The sequence below is a fragment of the Manis pentadactyla genome, chromosome 2 (assembly GCF_030020395.1).
Source record: "Manis pentadactyla isolate mManPen7 chromosome 2, mManPen7.hap1, whole genome shotgun sequence".
Taxonomy (NCBI): domain Eukaryota; kingdom Metazoa; phylum Chordata; class Mammalia; order Pholidota; family Manidae; genus Manis; species Manis pentadactyla.
In genome coordinates, this window is record NC_080020.1 from 158,037,408 (window position 1) to 158,059,810 (window position 22,403).

At 41.2% G+C, this 22,403-nt stretch overlaps 1 protein-coding gene across 1 annotated transcript in view; it reads right to left on the bottom strand.

Moving 5' to 3' along the window:
* Positions 1-1,729: 1,729 nt before the first annotated feature.
* Positions 1,730-22,403, bottom strand: part of LOC118922371 (uncharacterized) — a 47,883-nt gene continuing 27,209 nt past the window's right edge. The window contains exon 6 of the mRNA XM_057497528.1: positions 1,730-1,795. The gene's annotated coding sequence lies outside the window, so the exon portion shown is untranslated. The remainder of the gene's footprint in view (positions 1,796-22,403) is intronic.

Consider the following 22,403-nt stretch of genomic DNA (forward strand, 5'->3'; position numbering starts at 1 on the left):
CTTTCCTAATTCAGTTATACGTGTCCTCCCGTTTGTCATTAAAATAACATAATCATCTAGTCTGGGTTTTCAGTGATGTCTGGGTCATGCTGCCATCAATATCTTAAGCATTCTCATTTTCATTATCTGAACTCCTAGGAAACAGTCAAGGTACAATGTTAAAAATTAAACTAGCACTCTTTCAATACAAAGCACACTGTTAATCCACAAAGACAGACTTAACAGAACTACAAAGTACTTAAGTTACACGTTTAAGACATCATTCAGAGTGAGTGAGACAGCAGTGGATGATTCATTGTGAGTCACAGATCTGGAAAAATAGCAACAGCTACTATGGAGAGTACTCAACTTCTGGAATTCAATCTCCAGACTTCTCTTCCAGACTTGCATGTCATTGTCTACCTGAAATCTCTATAATGGTGTGTTAAAACATCTATCTTCCCACGTTCAGAGCTGAGCTCCTACTCTTGTCCTAAAACTGCTCCACCTTCAGCCCTCCCCAACTCAGGCTGTTCCATTCTTCCAGATGCTCAAGCCAAAGACCTTAGAGCCTCCTTGGCCCCTCTTTTCTCACACTCAGTATCCAGTGCATTAGGAAATAGTATGGACTCATCTTCAAAACATATCCATAATCCAGCTGCCCCTCACCACCTCCCATTACCAAATGCAGCACAAGCTGCCATCACTTCCCTGGATTCCTGAAGCAGACACCTCCCTGCCCTCATTGCTCCCACCTGATTGTGTCCTTAGTACAACAGTCAGAGGGATCCTTTTAAATACACAAGTCAACATATATGTTACTTCTCTGTCTAAAACTGAGTGGGCAAAGGCACATCATCTCAGAGCCAAAGTCCTTGCAGTACCCTTCAAAGCCCTGGGCTATGTGGGCACCCACCTCACTATTACTGCACTGACCTCATTCCATTCCATGTTTCCAGCCATATGGCCTCCTTCCTGCCCTTTGAACATTTCAGGCTTGGCCGCCCTCAGGGCCTTTGCATAAGTGCTCTGCTGGGAAACTTCCCCCAGATAAACATGTGACTGTCACCTCTAAGTCTTTTCTCAAATGTCACCTTCCTACCACCCTACCCCTTGTCTTGCATTTCTGATAACCTGCCCTTTTCTCTTCTCACCTCTTCATATGCACTTAATTATCTTGTTCTGTTTCTCCCACCAGAATGGGGGCTCCACAGGGGCAAGAACCTTTGTCTCATTTGTTCACTGATGTATCTAAACCATTTAGAATAGTGTCTGCTACACAGTAGGTGTTCAATAAATATCTGAATGAATGTAGGAGATGGTCACCATTCTGTGTTCAGGTCATAATCTGGGAAGTGTGGCTGTAACTACAGCAAGATACAGGGCCCCACGGTGGTGGTGGAGTGGTAGGCTGAGGTCTTGGGCCTTCTGGTCAACCGCCGCATTTTCTCTCTCTCTCTCTCTCTCTCTCTCTCTCTCTCTCTCTCACCTCTTCCTCTAGCCAGATCAAGTTTGCATCATTGTCTGGGGAAGATGGTTCATAGGAGATACAAGTATCAGGTAACTTCAGAAAACTCCATCCCTCAAAGGTGCTCAAATTAGTGGGGTGGTGGCAGGAGGTTGTGCTAAGTAAGATGTAAGATGGTAGGGAACACCCTTAGAGGAGATACATTTGAGCCAAGACTTGGTGCCAGGTCCTGTGTATGGGATCAAATTCCAGGTAAGACGGAAGAATGGGGCAGCAATAGATATGGCAAAAGTTTATTTCTCTGTTCAACTCAGTAAATGCTCTAGGGCTCAGAGTTCTCCAGTTGACCTGCCAAACAGATGAAAGAGAGAGAGCTTAAGAACCATGGGGAGGTTTTTTGGGGGGTAGTTCTAGAAGTACCAGTGTACATCACTACTGCTGCCAACCAGAACTGCAAGGGATGCTGGGGAATATGGCACATTTATGTTCTCCAGAGAAAAAGCAAGTGAGCATTCAGCCTCATCTCTGCCACACCAGACACCATGCACAATTTGGGGAGAACACTCAGTGTTGTAGACCACGTGGAGCCCCAGGCACACACTAGTGTGGATGGGGGAGGTGTGTGGCCTGGAAGAGCCATTCTGAAAGGCAGTATGGAAGTACCTTGTTCCATCCGTAAGAATTTATGCTACAGAAATGTGTGTTCAAATGTGAATGTACAGAATGCACCCTGCAGTTATAGTTTGCAGTAACGAGTAATTGGAAACATTGGACAAATAATGGTTTGTTTATAAAATAGGATGCATATAGCAGTTTGAAAATGAATACAGATCTTATTTTGTTACTTGAACATAAGATGAAAATTACCTCAAGAATATTTATGTACTAATTTTTAAAATAAATACTTGCAACATGGTACAAAATTCAAAAGGTACAAAAGGCTGAAAAGTCTCCCTTTCACCCCTGCTCTGTGTCACCTTACAGGCAACCAATGCTACCTGTTTCTTGTATCTACTTCTGGAAGCATCCTTTGCATACACCAGCAAATGCATATAGATGTGGGCACACTCCCAATGTACATAAGTGTATCCCCTCTTTTTATACAAATGTTAATGTACTATATGTGTTACTCTGCCCTTTCTTTTTTTCACCTATAAATTTAACTTGGGAATCATTCCATATCAGTACATAAATAATTCTCTCCTTTTTATGGCTATGTAATGTTTCCATATATGGATATACAAAAGGAATTATATTTAAAATTAAGTGTTTTCAGTATATACATAGAACATATGAAAAGGTCCTCAAGCTTTTCATGAATCCTGCAAAGGCCGCCAGTGGCCTCCATGTGACTACACTTTCCTGTTCTCATCTCTGCAGCTCTGGAGGGTTGACCCCTGACAAAGACTCCTTGATCAAACTTTAGTCAGGTTCCTTTAGGCCATGTTTTTGACTAGGCCTCAGCCTTGGCCTCCGTCTTATGTTTAGCAGCATCCAGTCTTAGCAAAGAATCCTACTTAGCTGCGTCAGTTAAACGAGAATCCCCTTACCTTGGTGTCTCCTCTTAGTAGTTTCCGTTCACCAGCACCCTCACTTGGCTTGTTGGCTATAAATCCCCACTTGTATTTGGAGTGGAGCTGAATCTCTCTCCCCTATGGCAATACTACCAGTGCCCAGTCCTGAAGAAAGGCTCCCTTACTGAATGACTTTAATGCCCCTCCTCATTTCCTCTTCCACATCCTTCCTTCTCATGCTCTGCAGGTCCCTCCTCCTGCTCTGGCTGGCCCTCCACCTTCTCCCACCCAGGCTCTACATGGTGATATTCTTCAGGGCTTAAACCACATTTCCTCTATTGTCTACTCTCAGAAGTGATCTCATTCCTAACAATGTTAAACAAGCCATTGGCTCCCACACGGAAGCCTCCGCCTTGGGCTTCCACCTGAATACATAGAGCTTTACCTAGATTTTTCAAAGGAAACATTCAGTCCCAAGGTGTCCAGAACTGAAGGCATCAGCTTTTCCTGCCTGTCATTTCCTCCGGCCACCATGCTCTCTCATGGCCATATCATTGCACCCTGGGCCTGGAGTGTTCTTGTGCTCCATGGCCCGGTGGGCTTAGTTAATTCCTCCTCATCACTCAGACCTCAGCTCAGTCCAGGGTCCCTTGGAGTCTTCCCTGTTCCTGCCTTCCTCAGAGAGCCAGATTCCACTTCTGTGTGTTCTCATTGCAGCACCGTAAATGTCTCACCTGTGTTCCCACTAATGAGGAAACATCAGGCAGATCCAAATTGAGAGATGTTCTGCAAAATAGCTTTCCTGGACTCTTAAAATAAGGTCAGTGTCATGAAAGACAGAAAAAGTCCAGGGAACAGGACTTGATTAAAAGAGACGAGACATTGCCCTTGTCTGGACCATCTTTAAAAGCTATTATTGGGATAGGTGCGGATATTTGAATATGAACTGTATATAGATAAGAGTGCCCTACAAATGTTAAATGACTTGGTTTTCATAATGATACTGAGTTAATATAGAAGAATGTCCATTTTAGGAGATACACATTGAAGAGTCTAGGGTTGAAGTCTCCTAATATAACTTACTCTCAAACAGTTCAGGAAAAGAATGTGTGTGTATGTGTCTATACCTATATCTAACTATAGACATGTATCTATGCCTATTCATTCACAAATATGTATATTTACACATATGCATGTATATATGTACATGTATATACTCAGCCTATATATAAATATTTCTATCTGGAGAGAGCAAATATTGAAAAAGGCTAACCATTCGGTGAAGGGTATGTTGTACTAAGTCTTGCATTCTGTAGGTTTGAAATTTTCCAAAGTAAAGAGTTGGGAGGAAAATGAATGAACACATAAAGTATAAAAAGCTTTGGAGAAACCCAAGCATATATAGTCAATTAATATATGATGAAGGAGCCATGGATATACAATGGGGAAATGACAGCCTCATCAACAGCTGGTGTTGGCAAAACTGGACAGCTACATGTAAGAGAATGAAACTGGATTACTGTCTAACTCTATACACAAAAGTAAGCTTGAAACGGATCAAAGACCTGAATGTAAGTCATGAAACCATTAAACTCTTAGAAGAAAACATAGGCAAAACTCTCTTGAATACAAACATTAGCAACTTTTTCATGAGCATATCTTCCCGGGCAAGGGAAACAAAAGCACAAATGAACAAGTGGGACTACATCAAGCTAAAAAGCTTCTGTACAGAAAAGGACTACATCAGTAGAACAAAAAGGCATCCTACAGTATGGAAGAATATATTCACAAATGACATATTTGATAAGGGGTTGACATCCAAAATAAGAGCTCATGCACCTCAACAAACAAAAAGCAAATAATCTGATTAAAAAATGGGCAGAGGATCTCAACAGACACTTCTCCAAAGAAGAAATTCAGATGGTCAACAGGCACATGAAAGGATGCTCCACATCACTAATCATCAGAGAAATGCAAATTAAAATCACAATGAAATATCACCTCACACAAGTTAGGATGGCCAACATCCAAAAGACAAACAACGACAAATGTCGGGGAGGATGTGGAGAAAGGGAACCCTCCTACACTGCTGGTGGGAATGTAAACTAGTTCAACCATTGTGGTAAGCAATATGGAAGTTCCTCAAAAAACTAAAAATAGAAATACCATTTGACCCAAGAATTTCAGTCCTAGGAATTTATCATAAGAATGCAGCAGCCCAGTTTGAAAAAGACATATGCACCCCTATGTTTATCGCAGCACTACTTACAATAGCCAAGAAATGGAGGCAACCTAAGTGTCTATCAGTAGATGAATGGATAAAGAAGATGTGGTACATATACACAATGGAATATTATTCAGCCATAAGAAGAAAACAAATCCTACCATTTGCAGCAACATGGATGGAGCTAGAGGGTATTATGCTCAGTGAAATAAGGCAGGCGGAGCAAGATAAGTATCAAATTATTTCACTCATCTGTGGAGTATAAGAACAAAGCAAAAACTGAAGGAATAAAACAGCAGCAGACTCACAGAACCCAAGAATGGACTAACAGTTACCAAAGGGAAAGGGACTGGGGAGGGTGGGTGGGAAGGGAGGAAGAAGGGAAAGAAGGGGAATAAGGGGCATTACGATTAGCACACACAACGTAGGGGGTGGGGGCACGGGGAAGGCCATATAGCACAGAGAAGACAAGTAATGACTGTATAGCATCTTACTATGTTGATGGACAGTGACTATAATGGGGTATGTGTTGGGGACTTGATAATGGGGGGAATCTAGTAACTACAATGTTGCTCATATGATTGTATATTAATGATACCATAAAAAAAAACTGGAGAACTTCTTGATAACTGTCATTCAGGCTGTTATCAAACTGTCATTCAGGCCTTTATCATCCTCTTATTTTCACCTACAGTCCAGAAAGATTGACTCTTCTTTAAAAAAATCAGAACTGAGACAATTTAATGATTTAAAGAACAACCAAATTGATAACCTTAATTAAAATGGCTCAAGATAAAATTTCAATCCAGTACCCTTAAAAACCATTGATAACATCTAGTTTTAATTTTTTAAATCACATTCTCTCCTTGGCCAAGTGCCACTCACACATGCATATTTCAAAGAGAAATTAAAAGGAAAACGTTTAGGGGTTTTATTGTTGCTGCTCTATGTTTTAAGCCTTGGCTGTGTATACAATTCTTTTGTTCATTTTAAAGCTAAAACAAGAAGGACTCCATTAATTTTGCTGTAATTTGTCTTGGGTGCGGCGAATCTTTGCCCTTGCTGTGATCCCTCACACTGTTCCTATTTCCTACACATGCAATCATTTATTCAGCTGCAGATCCTGCAACTTACATCGCATGGCCTGCGTGAGCTCTCCCACGGCCACATCCTTCAGGCTTTTAATTCCTTGTGGGTCATGTTACAGCTGCGGTTTCCTGAACCATAGCATGTGAAGAGTAGGTTTTGTTTTTTTTAAACTAGGACCATGTACCTTTTATTTGATGATTCACTGTTTGTTATTGTTTGTTTTTTACAGCTATGAGAGTTACGTCTGTAAGCGATGCGAATACATTTTGTAGGTAGAGATGTAGATGAGGCCGTTGATGAGCTTTATTCCATCACTCTTCAGTGACTGGAATACTTCGGCTTTTCCACTTTTGAACAGCTTCATCATTCTGTTGGCTCACTCATTGCTACGAAAATTAAATCTTTGACAGGTCTTCACTCTTCGGATCAAGGCTGCTAAGGCATACAACATCACCGTCTTTCTCTCTTCGTTTTCAGAGTGAAGTCCCAATGGGGGCCGGGTGTTAAAACTGTGAAGGAGCTCCCTGTCCGAGTATCTGCCGCTAGGCCTGGGCTGGAGGATGGATGGCTCCGCGGAGCCGCCAGCGCGGAGACCGGAGGCCCGGCGGCTTCGCCCCCGTGGCGGGGCCCGCTTCCAGGCTGTCGGCTCCGGCCCCTGGCGCCGAGCAGTGGCGGGAGCGGGGGCCGCGTGCCCAGGAGGCCCCAGGGGCGGCACCGCGCGCGGCCGCTTCTGCCCCACCGCAGTGCCTGTCGGGAGCGCGCCGCTGCCGTCTCCCGGGGTTTTTCGAGTGTAGGTTTTCTTTTTATCTTTATTGTGAAGGAATTACACCCCCATCCCTTAACTCCATAGTCTTAAGTGGAGAACTCGACCTTGTCTTGCAACAAGGTGAGAAAGGGGAAGGTATAATGAAAAGAGAAAAGAAAGATCAAGGCTTTCCTCCCACCAAACTGAAATTGTACATATTCTCCTTTTTCTGATCAGACTCCTATCTTCTCAATGGTGAGCAATGCACATTTTGCGGATCTTGATTTGACTTTCAAGTCTTCCTTGAGAATTTGGGAATTTGATGAAAACACTGTGTGGGTTTCTAGTAATGTCCTCTAAGTTCACATTTCTCACTAGAGTGTGTTTTTTCCTATCTCAGGAATTTATGAACTCACAGCGGGCACAGGAAAGTTAGGTGGATGTCCTCCTGGTGGGGAGATGCCTTTCCCAAAGGCTGTATTTGCATGGAGCTGTCTTAGGTATCAAGGCCACCTTGGTAAGGAGAAATACCAGAGGTGGAAGCATCAGCCAGACCACGTTTTCCTCCCACTTGTCTACATTTGCTTAGAGCCCATGAAAGAATTTCAGTTCATGGAGAGGACACCTTCTAACTTGGATTCACGGAGGAGAATAACATTCCCAGGTGCAGTCACCTTGAAACAGGGCTGTGCTGGCTTTCTAGAGCAACATTGTCTCTTTCCAACCACATTTTTACACAGAGGGGTCAAATTCCAGAAGAGTAAGTTTGCCTATTGTTTCCAGACCTGTTAAATTCATTTTCCTGGCATTGTTCTCAGTCCTGTAGTCAAGGAGGCTAAAAGTCCACCTTGACTTGATCAAATAGTGACTTGGTTTCATTAACTTCATTTGGGAGAGCTGTTCTCTTATCTCCCCTTTAAAGTGGTAGATCCTTATCCAGCATTTTCTACCTACCAGATTTGGCAAGGAAAAAAAAGATTAATTGCCTACACCATAAAGAGACAGGCAACAGCCCCAGCTGGCCCCAACATTTGCAGCCCCAGCAAGCAGTCAGTGGAGGTGCTTACAACAGTGTATATCCAGCATTTAAAAGTAACAAGTCAAGCTAACACTATGTCTTACCTCTTCGTATGATAAATACACATTTATATTAACAAAATTTAAAAAACATCTAAAGCTATGGCTATCCATGTTAAAAGTTGACAACATATCAAAGGTGACTACATTTAATATTTATTGCTTATGTCTGGGTGATGGCTGGATGAGTAGTAAATATAAGTAGAATATTTATTTCATTGAATTTTTTTTGCCTTCATTTCATCAAAACCATTAACTTGTTAAAATCAACATGTTTACTTAATTTGATTAAGCGAGAAAGTTGGTGCTCAGCACTGTTAGGAAATACAACATTATACAGGAATCTGTGGCATTCATGATATCATATTTATGGTGGGAATGTAAAATGGTACGCAGCTGTGGAAAACAGTCTGGCAGTTCCTCAAAAAGGACACAGCAATTCTACTCTTAGGTGTATTCCAACCGAGAGAGGTGAAAACATATTCACAGAAAAACTTGTACAAAATGTGCATAGCAACACTATTCATAATCTCCCCAAAGTGGAAACCCAAATATTCATCAACTGATGAACAGATAAAATGTGGCATCTCTATGCAAGGAGGTAGTATTCAGACATAAGAAAGGGTGAAGTGCTGGTCATGTTCCTACAAGGATGAACCTTGGGTACACTATGTTAAGTAAAGGAAGGCAGTCACAAAGGGCCACATAATGTATGATTCCGTTTATGTGAAATGGCCAGAATGGGCAAATCCAGAGACAGAAAAGTAGATTTGTGACAGGGACTAGGGAGAGAGAGGAATGGGGAATGACTGCTCATGAGTCCAGGGTTTCTTTTTGGGGTGATGAAAATGTTCTGAAATTAGTTGTGATGGTTGTACAACTCTGTGAATATACTGTAAACCAATGAGTAGTATACTTTAAAAGGTTGAATTGTGTGGTGTGTGTATTAGATTGCTACAAAAAACCCACAAGTAAAAAACTTGGCGTATTCATTCAGTCAGTCACACATTACTGAGTATCTACAGTGTGCTAGGCCCTGTTTCAAGGGCTGGGATTACATGCATCAGTGAACAAGGCAGACAAAAAAAAAATCCCTGCATTTGTGCAGGTAACAGATTAGAAAAGAGAACAAGGAGAAATGCTTCACTAAAGCTAGAAAAAGGATCTTCAAGAAGTAAAATGGTTACAAGTGAGTGTATTGACAAACACTGGCTGGGAATTCTGTAACACAGTCTCTGTGGGCCCAGAAAAGCCCCACCTGGACTCCTGGCAGTTGTGGGTGTCTATGAGCTCAGTGTCCAGAAGTGTGAGAATCGCTGGGAGGTCTGAATAGGAGTGAAAGTTGCCCAGTACCCTAGCTCCCGTAGGTCGCTGCATTTAATTACACTTTTCTTATGGACAATTTAAAATGAATACAAAATAAACTAGAATGATGAACAACTGTTTAGCCCCAGGGGCAGTTCTGGACAGCCATCTGCAGCAGGCGGGTCAGCACAGGAAGCTGGTCACCTTACACGGGGTTTCTCTGTCTTAGCACTGTTGACACTTCAGGCTGGATAATTCTTCAGGAGGGTATGGGGCTGCCCTGGGCATCATAATATATTCAGTAGTATCTCTGGCATCAACCCGCTAGATGCCAGTAGCACCCCAAAGCACAGTTATAATAATCAAAAATGTCTCCGGACATTGTCAAAAGTCTGCTGGAGGACAAAAATTATTCTTGGTTAAGAACTATTACCTTAGATGATATTCTAGGAATCAGTCACGTTATATTTTTACTGACTCTTGGACTGTCCCCAGTGGACTAGCCATCTGGTTTGTTAGCTGGAAGACTACAGAATGGCAAATTAGAGACACTCCTCTTTGGGCTGCAAACTGTGAAAACAAATTGTGGTTGATGATCCAACATACTGGGCCCGTGGACAGGCCCCTCCTCTGAGGAGATGGAATGGAGCCAAGCTGCTGCCCACACCTATGCTGTCCGGGTGGCCCCTGAGCCACTCCCATGCTGAACACGGATGGCTCTGCATCCACCATCATATGCTGGGCACAAAGTCCAGGACCCTGTTCCTGATGCAGAAGCCTCCACTGCAGGCCAGATGCAGGCCTTCTGCCGAAAGTTTCTCCTTATCTCACAGTGAAGGAAACCACATGATTGGGCACTGATTCCAGCCACTCCTGATAGATTGCCTACCAGACCTCTGACTCTCCCCCTTTTGGTTCCCAAGGATGCATCAGCATGCTGGCGTTTTTTTAGATCATGGTGTTGCTGGTTTAGTGTGATTAGCTGGCTCTGGGCACACCACTGTGGCCTTTGAAACCAAACTGTCCTGCATCTGGATGACTTCAGTTTGACAGTGGTGCACCTTTTGTGACAAAGCCTGTAAAGTCCCCCAAGAATGGATTGAGAATCAAAGGATTCAGTGGATGGCCATGCTCCCTGTCATCCACAGGCACCTGGGACTGGTGAGCTTTAAAATGCCCTCCCCAAATGTCCACTCACAAAGATTTCAGACCCTACCCCTCTCAATGCCTCCAAACACCTGAGTAAGGTGGCTGGTCACTATGATGTTTTTGTAATGTGTTGACTTGGCCAGACTGAACTACACTTCCCAGAATTCTCACAGCTCAGGGTTGGCCTCCACTGATGGCAGTTTGGGCATTCATCAGGGTCACAGCCACAGCAGGCTTGGTGAGGGGAAAGCCTTTGTTGAGCCCGTGCATGGCCTCTGTATTTCTCACAATGGCAGGCCATCGCACACATGGCCAACTCCATGCACACTATTCCCACCTGTATCTAGGCCCAATGAACATAGGCAGCAACATCTGATTAAATTTGTAAAAACTTAGCATCTGGATTTTGTATAGGTCAAACACATGAGTTAAATGAAGATGTGGGAATCACCTTGTCTGCATCTTTTGAGTCCCAGAGGTGGCACCAAGGGATGGGCATCCCTGGAGACAGGGAGTGGCTCTGTGGTTGAGTATCTAAGGTAGAGGCTGGGAAAGAGCAGTTCCAGGAGCTTCAACTTGGCCTGTCCCATCATAATAGCCCTTATTCTTTGGTCAGGGAAGAAATGTGGAGATTCCATCAGTTGGGAAATATATCTGGTGTGAAATAACCACCAGCTTAGTTCAGGGTCTCCCCTCACCCACAGTGAGATGGACTCTGGTCAAAACTCTGCGGACCTCCATTAGCTGCTCCCTCTCCAATGGACCACAGGACACTCCAGAGATTAGGGTCGGATAAGAGCCAATATCAGGGATGTAGCCTCTAGTGGAATGAGCACAGGCTTTGAAAAAGACCACAACCTGATTCTTGCCCTCACTTTTTTCCAGTTTTTTAGTGGAGGAGGCAGAGAGGCAAGTTCTTTAAGCTTTCTGAGCCTTGTTTGCTCATCGGTAAAATGGAGTCAAAAATACTCATCTGATTGTTGTAAGGATATGGCAATACTATACATATCAAGTATCTCAAATGTTGCCTGGAATACAGTCTAACAACCATAAATACCATTTACTTCTTTTGGAATGAGAATATGAACTTCAGTCATTACCATTCCTTCATCAGAATTTTAATAACTTACATTCCATAGTGTTTTTATTTTTCTAATTTACTTTCAAGTATTTTACATAATTTAATTATTCATAACATTTCTTCTAAGTAAGTTGAGCTGGTACAAATTCCCATTTGAGATTTTGGATACCAAGACCCAGAGAATACAGATAATTTGCCCCTTATTTTCAAATAACAAGCTATACAATTTAAGCTATATTTAAAACATGTATTTGTACCCACTTAGTACTTAACTTAGCAAATTGTTTATTTTAAATGTCAGTGAAAGTGTAGGAAATTGTGTTCCAAGCATAGATACTAGGAGAGTAAATTGGGAAAACATATCTGCAAGACTTAATAAGACCAGGAAAAAATATCAATAACATTAGCCCAGCAATTCATCATCTAGAAATTCATCAGAAGAAAATAATTTAAAAAACCAGCAAAATTTAAGCTACAAAGGTTTCATCACGTTGTGGTTTGTAATTGCAGAAAAGGAATGATGTAATTATTTTAAAATATAAAGATTGGTTCAATAAATTCTGGTACACTTATTTAGTAGACTACAATAGTCATTACAATGAAAAGATGTTAACAGTATATTATTTAGTGATGTAATACAACTCTCCTTAATTTCATTTAGCTTAAAAATGTGCAAGAATAGCCAAAACACTTTTGACAAAGAAGAACAACGAAGGGGCATCTGCCATTCCGATATCAGAACAGGTTGTGGAGCATGGCCATTAGAATAAGGTGGTATTAGCATAGGACCAGGAACAGACCAATGGAACAGAACAGAATGGATAACCTCGGCTGGGGGAATGGGCACCATTTATACATGCAAATTTAACTTATGATAGAAGGAGGCATTTTAAGTCAGCAAAGGAACTAACTGTTCCATGATAGTGTTGCAAGAATCAAATATTTTTTTTGAAAAGAATGATCCAGATAGATTAAAGAGCTAAATACAAAACAAGTGTATTGTAAGAAAGAATAGGATAATTATTTTTATTTCATCAAGGCAAGAAAATCTACTTTAATAAAGGCATAAAATGCAACCAGAAAAACATGGGTAAACTTGTTTGCATTAAAATTAAAAAATTTTTCATAGCAAATAAGCCATCAGCAAGCTTATAAGACAGGACACTGGAAGAAAACTTATTTACTACACATGAGACAAAAGAATAAATCTATATAGATTATTTATATAGAGCTATCCTACAAATCAAGAATAAAAGGGCAAAGGACTCAATAGGAAAGTGAGACAGTTTAGTACCAAATAATCTCCTTACTAGTTTCTAAGTCCCAAATGATCAACAACAAAATTATTCTTGTTGTAAGCGACTGACATATCCACTATTTGTTACAGATGCAAAACTTCCGTGATATGGTTAGGAACAGGTTTTTCGAAAAAGTTTGCAACCTCCCTTGCCATCACAGATATGTAAGTTCCAGTTAGGACTTTTGGTCCTTCAAAATGGCAAAAATAAAAAGTCTGAAAATATCTAATGTTGGCAAAGACGTGGAAGTGGGTTCCTCATACACTATGTTTGAGGTGTTCATGGTATGCTCATTTTGGAGGAAAAATTGGTGATAAACTCTAAACTGCTTATCTCTGTACCCCAGCCCATCCACTTAAGAGTGAGACAGAAATCTGGATCAGGAGAAGAATACCCAAAGGGCTCTTATGCTCCTTTTGTATTGTTTGAATATTTTTGTGACATTTTATGTATTGCTTCAAAAATTAGTAATAAACTTAGCTTTAGGTAATTTAAGGGTCTTGAGGTCCAAGTTGATAAGTTCTTATGTTTTTGGCTTTCATTATTATTATTATTATCTTTTTTTAGATAATTATTTTTTATTGAAGGGTAGTTGATGCACAGTATTACATTACATTAGTTTCAAGTGTACAACACAGTGATAAAACATTTATATACATAATTCTAGGTTCCAGCTATCACCCTACCAAGCTATTACAATATCTTGACTATATTCCTTATGCTATACATTACATCCCGGTTACTTATTTATTTTACCATTGTAAGTCTGTCCTTTTTTTTTTTTTTTTTTGTGAGGACATCTCTCATATTTATTGATCAAATGGTTGTTAACAACAATAAAATTCTGTATAGGGGAGTCAATGCTCAATGCACAATCATTAATCCACCCCAAGCCTAATTTTCGTCAGTCTCCAATCTTCTGAGGCATAACAAACAAGTTCTTACATGGAGAACAAATTCTTACATAATGAATAAGTTACATAGTGAACATTACAAGGGCAGTCATCACAGAAACTTTCGGTTTTGCTCATGCATTATGAACTATAAACAGTCAGTTCAAATATGAATACTCATTTGGTTTTTATACTTGATTTATATGTGGATACCACATTTCTCTCTTTATTATTATTATTTTTAATAAAATGCTGAAGTGGTAGGTAGATACAAGATAAAGGTAGAAAACATAGTTTAGTGTTGTAAGAGAGCAAATGTAGATGATCAGGTGTGTGCCTGTAGACTATGTGTTAATCCAAGCTACACAAGGGCAATAAAACATCCACGTATGCAGAAGATTTCTCTCAGAACGGGGGGGTGAGGTTCTAAGCCTCACCTCTGTTGATCCCCAGTTTCTCACCTGATGACCCCCCTGCGACTGTGCCTGTCTTAGGTTGTTCCTTCCTTGAGGAATCTTACCCGTCTCTGGCTAACCAGTCATCTTCCGGGGCCATACAGGGAAATGTGAAGTTGGTAAGTGAGAGAGAAGCCTTATTGTTTGAAATGGTTAGCTTTTTATTTCTTTGCATATTTATGCCCTGTGGCTTCTATGCCCAGCATTTGTCTTGAGGTATCTTTACCACTTGGAAGAATTATGATACTCGGTAAATTTGATATGAGGCACGAATTCTATTTAAGGGTTGTAATTAGGAAGGAAGAAGAAAAGCTATAGAAGTAGCAGGCGGAAGAAAACCTGGGAAGATTGATTATTTCTTTGACATATCTTCTTGTAGAGTAACTTCAGCATGTATAGGTTTTAAGCTACCACTTAAATTGCGCACACACATTAACATAATAGGAGTATAGTTACATAACCAAAGCATATCTGTAATTACCTGGCTTTCATTATTATTTATTCCTAATTAGTTTGCCTCATGGTTGGTTTGTGTGTTCTTTAAAACTCTTTACACTTTTTGGTTTACTTATGTTTAGTCTTGGAGTGATTGGCATTTTAGTATTATTTCTTCCTTTTTTTGCCATTCAGCTAGATATTTGTATCTTTCTTTTAAATTGACACTTGTGTTTCCCTTAATGACTAACTCATTCCTGAAAATCTTGCTGCTAAGGGACAAGCCCATGCATGAAAAGCACGTTCATTCATTTTGGTGGGGAAAGTTATCATTTATCCCAACCCAAGATGCTTGAACAATTTCCATTGAGAGAAAAAAAATCAGCCAAAGAACACATGTCTTTGTAAGTAATGAACAGCAATTTTAATATGGGCAAATATAGTTTGTACATAAAACTTTAGGTAATGCAGATGTTACCCTTGCCAAAAGAGGGAGACAGGACTCGACTGTGGGTGGCAGTTGGTGGGAGATGCATTCTGCATTTTGCATCATTTTCCTCACCAATTTTTCAGTCGTTTTGGGAGCTCCTGATTAACTTGCATTAAACTGTACATGAAATAAACTTGTTGCACTCCAATAAGCTTGTTTGCTTTTTTTGGAGCCAAGTGAAAGCTGACTGAGGGTGTTTCCCAACATGGAAGTGTGGTAGAAGTTTATAGTGTCTTGGCTCTTCTGCCTTTGCAAGAGGCAGTGCTGTCCCATGGAGACAGGAAGATGCCTCTCCTTGTGGGGCCTCTGGCTGGAAACTGCAGCATGGAGAATATTTGTGTGTCTTTGCCTTAAACCCTAAGGCCATCACTTCTTAATGAATATCTATTTAGTGCGTTTTTTGGGCAAAGTCATAATACTAAGAAAAGGGAGTCACTGCAAAGAGTGGCAACCTTTAGTTATTAATCAAACAGGCCTTATGTGCATTTGTGCATTTAAGTCCATATCCCTGTATTTTAAAGGTATAGAGATATAGTTTATTCTTTCTTGTTCTTGGGTTGAACATGGACTACGCAAGAGTTTATTTTATTATTTTTTTAAAAAACATAAAAGCAGGCCATGCACAGAATAGTGATGACAGTGAATAATGGAAAAAAGATTTTGATTGGCCCGAAGTCTGAGCTCCTGCAATACAAAAAGCAGAAAGAAGGAATTAGTAAAATGAAAACCTGATGTTAATGAGACAGGAAATGCAAACAAAGCAAGAAATAGATAAAAGGATTAATCCTAAATTGCTTCCTCAGGAAGTAAAAGGTTATAAAAAAAGCATTTAAAAATCAGAAGGAAATCTAAGTAGAAATACTGTGGACTCTGTGTCACTCTTATTACAGATGTTTCCTACTGAACCTTTAAGGATCAGAATTGATACAAGAGGTAAAAACATGAGTATCCCAGTCACTGTAGAAAAGTTTGAAGAAGTGATCAAAGAATGGTACAAAAAATACCTTGTGTTCCCTTTATGCAGATTTACCTATTGCTAACATTTTGTTGCATTTGTTTTTATTGCTTGTTCTATATCTATATCTAATCTATATCTATATCCATATCTATATATCTATCTATATCTATATCCAAGAACAATTTGAGAATAACTTGCAAACATCATAGCCCTTTACTCTGGATGCATACAAAGTGCACTAGTAAGGGAGCTTCTGGCATCAAGGAGAAATTCAGTGGCTAAGTCCTCCAGAGACTTACTCCAGGGGTAATAGTAAGATATGGTGCCACAGAGCCAGACTCCCGGGTTACTGGGAATGACAAGATCCTGAAACAGCAGACACAGGTGTGGGCACTTAAGCATCGGAGGTAAGGTGGGTGTCATTACTGGAGTGGGCAGCAAGCCTGATGTAGCAACCAAAGTTTCTCTATGTACGGAGATCTGTGGCAATGGCTAACGACAGCCATAGTGTCTTTGGGGGAGAGATGCAAAGACATCTGAATAGAGTACTATTTGATTGCATAACTGGAACACATGAAGACCTGGGAGCAGAAGCTTGACATCATTCACCTGAATGGAAAATCACAAGTCCTCATTCAGTGTCTTGATCTGAGCCAGGTCTCAAGACAATGGAATGCAGCCCAGTAGTTCTTTGAGGAACGACCCAGAAATGCCACTGCAAATCTATATAACATTCCTCTACTTCTTCCTTAAAGGGACCTATGACCCTTCTCTAGAGTAGCTATCCAGCACAGAAAGGGGGCTACCTAGATTTCTCAAGGGCTGTGGGATACTTGTTCTGTGGTGACACTGATAGCAGGGGGTCTGAAATGCCAGCGTGTTCCCCTGGATAGAATGGGGCTTATGGAGGCAAAGCTATGGTAAAGAAGTCCTGTCACACGTTTGTCTCACTGTGGGTCTAGATCCATCTTGCAGTTATTTCCCAATGTCCTAATTAGAATGTACTTAACAGCCAGCAGAATTCTCATATTGGTTCTCTCACCGGTTGTGTTAGGAAGAGCCACGTGTGGAGTGTGAAGACAGTAAATAGAGAGGAATATCACACTGGGGTGGAATTGCAGAGATTAGCACCTCACAGACTTAAGCTGTGAGGATGGTAGTTCCTATGTCATCCCCATTTTGTTGTCATGTATAAAAAGCCAGATGGGCTGTGGTGGATGACTGTGGACTTGCAGCAAATTAACTAAATGATGGTCCCAGCTGTAGCTGCTGAGCTGGATATTTGCCTGGACAGATCAATACAGACTTCAGCGCCTGGTATTCAGCTTCTGAACTGGCAAATACATTCTTTTCAATCCTCATCAGTAAAGAGGCTCAAAGGTGTTTTGTTTATATGGAGAAAGGATAGCAAAATACATTGACTGTCTATGACCAGTGCTATGCTAATTTTCCTCTTCTCTCTCACAGTATAATTTTCAGGGACCTCGATCATCTTGACATTCTACAGAACATGATGCTAATTAGACTTGAAAAAATATGAAATATGGTAAGTACTCTGGATGCCCAGATGCCAGCTGGTGGCAAATAAGACCCTCCTCTGCTAAAACTAAGAGGCTTTGCCATATTGGTGAAATGTTTAGGGGTCCCCTGGTCTGAGAAGATGCTGCACCTCAAGCATCCCCATCATTAACACAGAGGCATAGTATTTGTTGGCACTTTGGATTTTGAGGTATCATTTATCACATTGGCAACATAATATTGATTCATTTGTTTCCTAGTTCAAATAATACCAAGAGCAAGAGGAGATTTGATCCAGGGTGTGGGGCAAAGTGCCCTACTCCTTGGCCTCTGGGGCTCAGCAGTTTCTATGGTGTCAGTATATCTGCAATAGGTGAAGATGCCATGTGGAGTCTCAGGAAGGTCTGGTAAGAGAGTGGTAGCATATACCCCTAGGGACCTGGAGTAAGGTCAAGCCTTCTGTAACAGAAAACTATCTGCCATTCATTTGTAAAGCAGCTCCTGCCATGCCACTGGGCCCTAAGAGAGGCTCTGAAATTAACTATAGGGCATCAAATGACTTTGCAACTAGAACTGCCTTGCAAGTACTAGTCACAATTCATGATATGATGGAAATGGTAATTCAGGAGCAGGTCCAAGAACACAAGAATGGTGTGTGACTAAATGGCCCAGACACCCATGTCATCCACTTCAGCTGCTCTGATACCATTTTCTCAGCTCATGTCTGTACCTCAAGGGGATCTGTATGATCAGTTGATGGAAGAAACTCTTGGATCCTGTTGGTGTGAGCTACTCAAGTGGGCCCTAAAAATAGCAGTGAAGTGAGATCTTCCCAGCGACCAGAGCTGTGAGTAGCAAACTTTGTACAGAGGATTCAGAAGATGCCTGATTGGGTGTGTGTGTGTGTGCTCCTGAGCTGTGGTGAACGGCTTGGTTTGTTGGTCAGGGACCTAGAAGGAGCTAGGCAGGAAGATAAGAGACAAGGGGGTCTGAGGGAGACACCTTTGGATGAACCCATGCACGTGGGCCCGAGGTGTGTGGATCTTTGCGTTTAAAGTCAGTCCCTGCCAGTGTGCGTCCATCTCAGGAGATGCCCTCCACAGCCATGTGGACAGAATGACTTCTGTTGCAAATCAGCTGGCTTCTGTTGTTTATAACTCCAGTGCTAGCTTGGTTGACACATGAAAGAACAACTTGGGCTGCCTCTCCCCAGGGCTGATGTAGCTCTGCCTCTACCCTGTCACCAACTGAGACTGGCACCATGTGATACTGTATCATCCATTGGAAGATACTAGTCAGCTTCTTGGTGGCAAATGGTTACCTCAGGCCTCTTCTATTCTGGAGGGGACAGCGATTCATTCCTGGTAAAACTGACTCCTGATCCATACGTGGTTGTGATTCACTGCCTGCAGAGTCCCTGCCAGCACCACTGTGTAAAGGCTCCATGAGGCCTGGTTTTCCAACACAGCATTTTGCTGATACCACCTCAGAACACGGGACATTTGAGTGGAGTGAAACATAACAATGGGTACCTGATAATGGGATCCCCTGGTTCTACCACACGCCACACCATTTAGAAGCAGCAGCTAGCCAGATGACACTTGACCCACCAAAACCTCAGCCATGGCACCTTCTTGAGAATGTCTGGCACTCGCCATCCTCCAGGAGTGCAGTCTGTGCATTGCTCCAGGAGCCAGAATACACAGTTCCTGGGATCTGGGAGTGGAAGGAAGAGGACCTTTTCTCGTCCTCCCTCGCAATGAGCCAGTGCCAACTTGGGACTTCCCGTCCTCGCAGCCTGCGGCTCCACTTAATCCTGGGGTTTGGAGAGGGAAGTCACGGAGAGGGAATGCTCATGCCGGGGGATGAAGTAAGGTCTTGGTTTCCTTGGATTTAGTTTGTCCTTTCTGCAACTTCTTAAGTTGTATACGTACATGGATCTTTAACTTTTAGCCTTTATTTTTCTCTAACATGAGCATTTAAGGCTGTAATACTTGGCGAGAGTTCATGATGTGGGAGTGTTGTCATTATTTTTCATTTCTACACACTAAGCGATTTCCACTATGGTTTCTTCTTTGACACATGAATTATTTAGAAGTTATTTCACAAATTTCCAAATGCAATGTTGTTCTAATTTCCCCTTGGCTAATACTTTCTAATTTAATTGAATTGTGGTCTGAGAGTGACATCAATCCTTTGAGATTTGGTGAAATATGTTCTGAGGGATCTTTTTTCATGAAAGTTCTATGTGAGATTCAAAACAATGTGTGTTCCATAACTGTTGTTCTATTTCTGCCCAAAAGTAACCTTGCTGGCTACAGAGTTTAGTCAATACAGTCACATCTTGATCTAAATATTACAGAAAGTGATGTGTGAAATATCCCATGGATAATATCATTGTGAATTTCTGCTTGTAGTTTTGTCCATTTTTTATTTATATAGTCATTTATGCTATTTAATTAGGTTCATACAGACTTGTATTTTATGTTCCCGGTGAATTAAACCTTTTATCATAATGGAATGATCCTCTTTATCTCTAGTAACGCTTTTGCCCTAAATTCTGTTTTGTGTGATAATAACATGGCCAAATCTTTCTTTTCCTTGTCTAAAAGTAGCATTTTTCATTCCTTTACCATACAGCTTTTAAGTGAAAGACTTCATTTATGTGTATTGTATCTGTCCTTCAAGTCATAAAAGACATTTTAATTCATTAACCTCACATCCATTGGTTTCAAGTGTACGACACAGTGGTTCAACAGTTATCCATATTATTAAATCCTCACCCGACGAGTGTGGTTACTATCTGTCAACGTAGGAAGATGTTACAGAATCATTGACTATATTCTTCATGCTGTACGACTGTCCGCATGACCAACTTGTATTATAATTGAGAATTTTTGTGCCCTTTTATTCCCCTCACTCTCCCCACCTACCCACCCAACCCCTCTCCCATGATACACCAGTCACTTCTCAGTGTGTGCATGTGTACTGCTGTTTTGTTCATTTTGTTTTGTTTTTATATTCCACAAACAAGTGAAATCATATAATATTTGTCTTTCACTGCCTGGCTTATTTCACTTAGCATAATACCCTCTAGGTCCATGCATGTTGTTGCAAATGGCAGGATTTCTTTTTTTTATGGCTGAATAATATTCTATTATGTATATGTACCACATCTTTATCCATTCTTCTGATGGACACTTTGGTTGCTTCCATATCTTGGCTATTGTAAGTAATGAGGCAATAAACAAAGAGGTGCATCAATCTTTTCGAATCAGGGATTTTGTTTTCTTTGAGTAAATTCTTAGAGATGTTCATCTTAATTTTTTAAGCCCAGCAGACATTTTTATTATGCTTTGCACCATCAGATGTCTCTGATATTTTTTCTGGATTGCTTTCCTTCTGTCTAAAGTACATCTTTTAGAACTTACTGAAGCTTTGTTGGGGGTGAATCCTCTACTTTGTTCACCTGAATATGTCTTTATTTGCTCTCATTCTTGAAGTTTTTTGTTGTTGAATATAGAATTCCAGGTTGACAGGCTGTACAAAAATGAGTTAACATAGCAGGCCCAAGACTTGCAAGGCTCGCTCTTGGCTGGTCTCTGGGATTTCAGGGGGGTTCCCATCACTCCCTGACTGATAAGAGTGGCTTAACTGTACAATATGGTTTAGGCTGAACATTTGCTTTCCTGCTGGGAGTCTGGAATTTTGACACATGCTAGACAGTGGTAGCTGATAAATTACAAATAAAAATCTTACACACTGAGTCTCTGATGAGCTTTCCTGATAGAAAACATTTCACACATGTTGTCACAACTCATTGCTGGAGGGAGGAATTAGGTGTGTCCTGTGTGACTGTACTGGGAAAGAACTCTCAGAAGCTTGCCCTTAGTTTCCTCTGGACTTAACTCCATGAACCTAACAAATCAAAAACTCAAGAGGCTGAGAGAGCTCAGAAATAGAAGGGTTTATTGAGCCTTTACAGATGCAGCCAGAGAAAAGAGTGAGTCTTGAGACAGGCAGTTTCTGCTTCACCCGCAGCAAGGCCAGTTAACAGAACTTGTCCACCAGACTCAAGAAATGGAACATTTATGAGGCGTCTCAAGGAAAGAAAGTGCTTTAAATTCACATTGGCTGCAGATAAAGAAGCTGGGCTAAGGCAAATGGTGGGGGTGACCGGGGATTGGTGGTTAGCCCACAGAGAAGGCTTGTGGTTTGGCTGGTGATGATGGTCAGGCACTGATCATGCACAAGAGAGATGAGGTGGTTCTGGGGACCTTCTAGATGATTGTTGAACTGAGTTCATCCAGGAATATGGGCTTTCTGGTTAGCTATGGCCTGTGGCTATTGACTGATGACCTTCCCTTGTCTCTCTCCATTCTCTGGCCCTTAAGTCACTTAAGTTTAGGACATCTCATAATTTTTCCTTATCACACCATTTTCCTTTGTTGATTTTGCTCTGTATCCCTTTCCTGTAATAAATCACAGTGGGAAATATGACTGCATGCTGGATCCTACGGTCCTCCTAGTGAATTGTTGGAGATGATCTTGAGGAGCCGGGACACAGTCATTTTATCTCAGACCACTGGATATATTCTATCATCTGGCTTCCAGTCTTGCTGGCGAAAAGTTAGCTGTGGGTCTAGATGTCTTACGGTCTCAGTACAAAGACAGTGATTAGCACAAGGTCCAAAAATGGAGAAGGGAATAAAAAGGAAGAAAAGA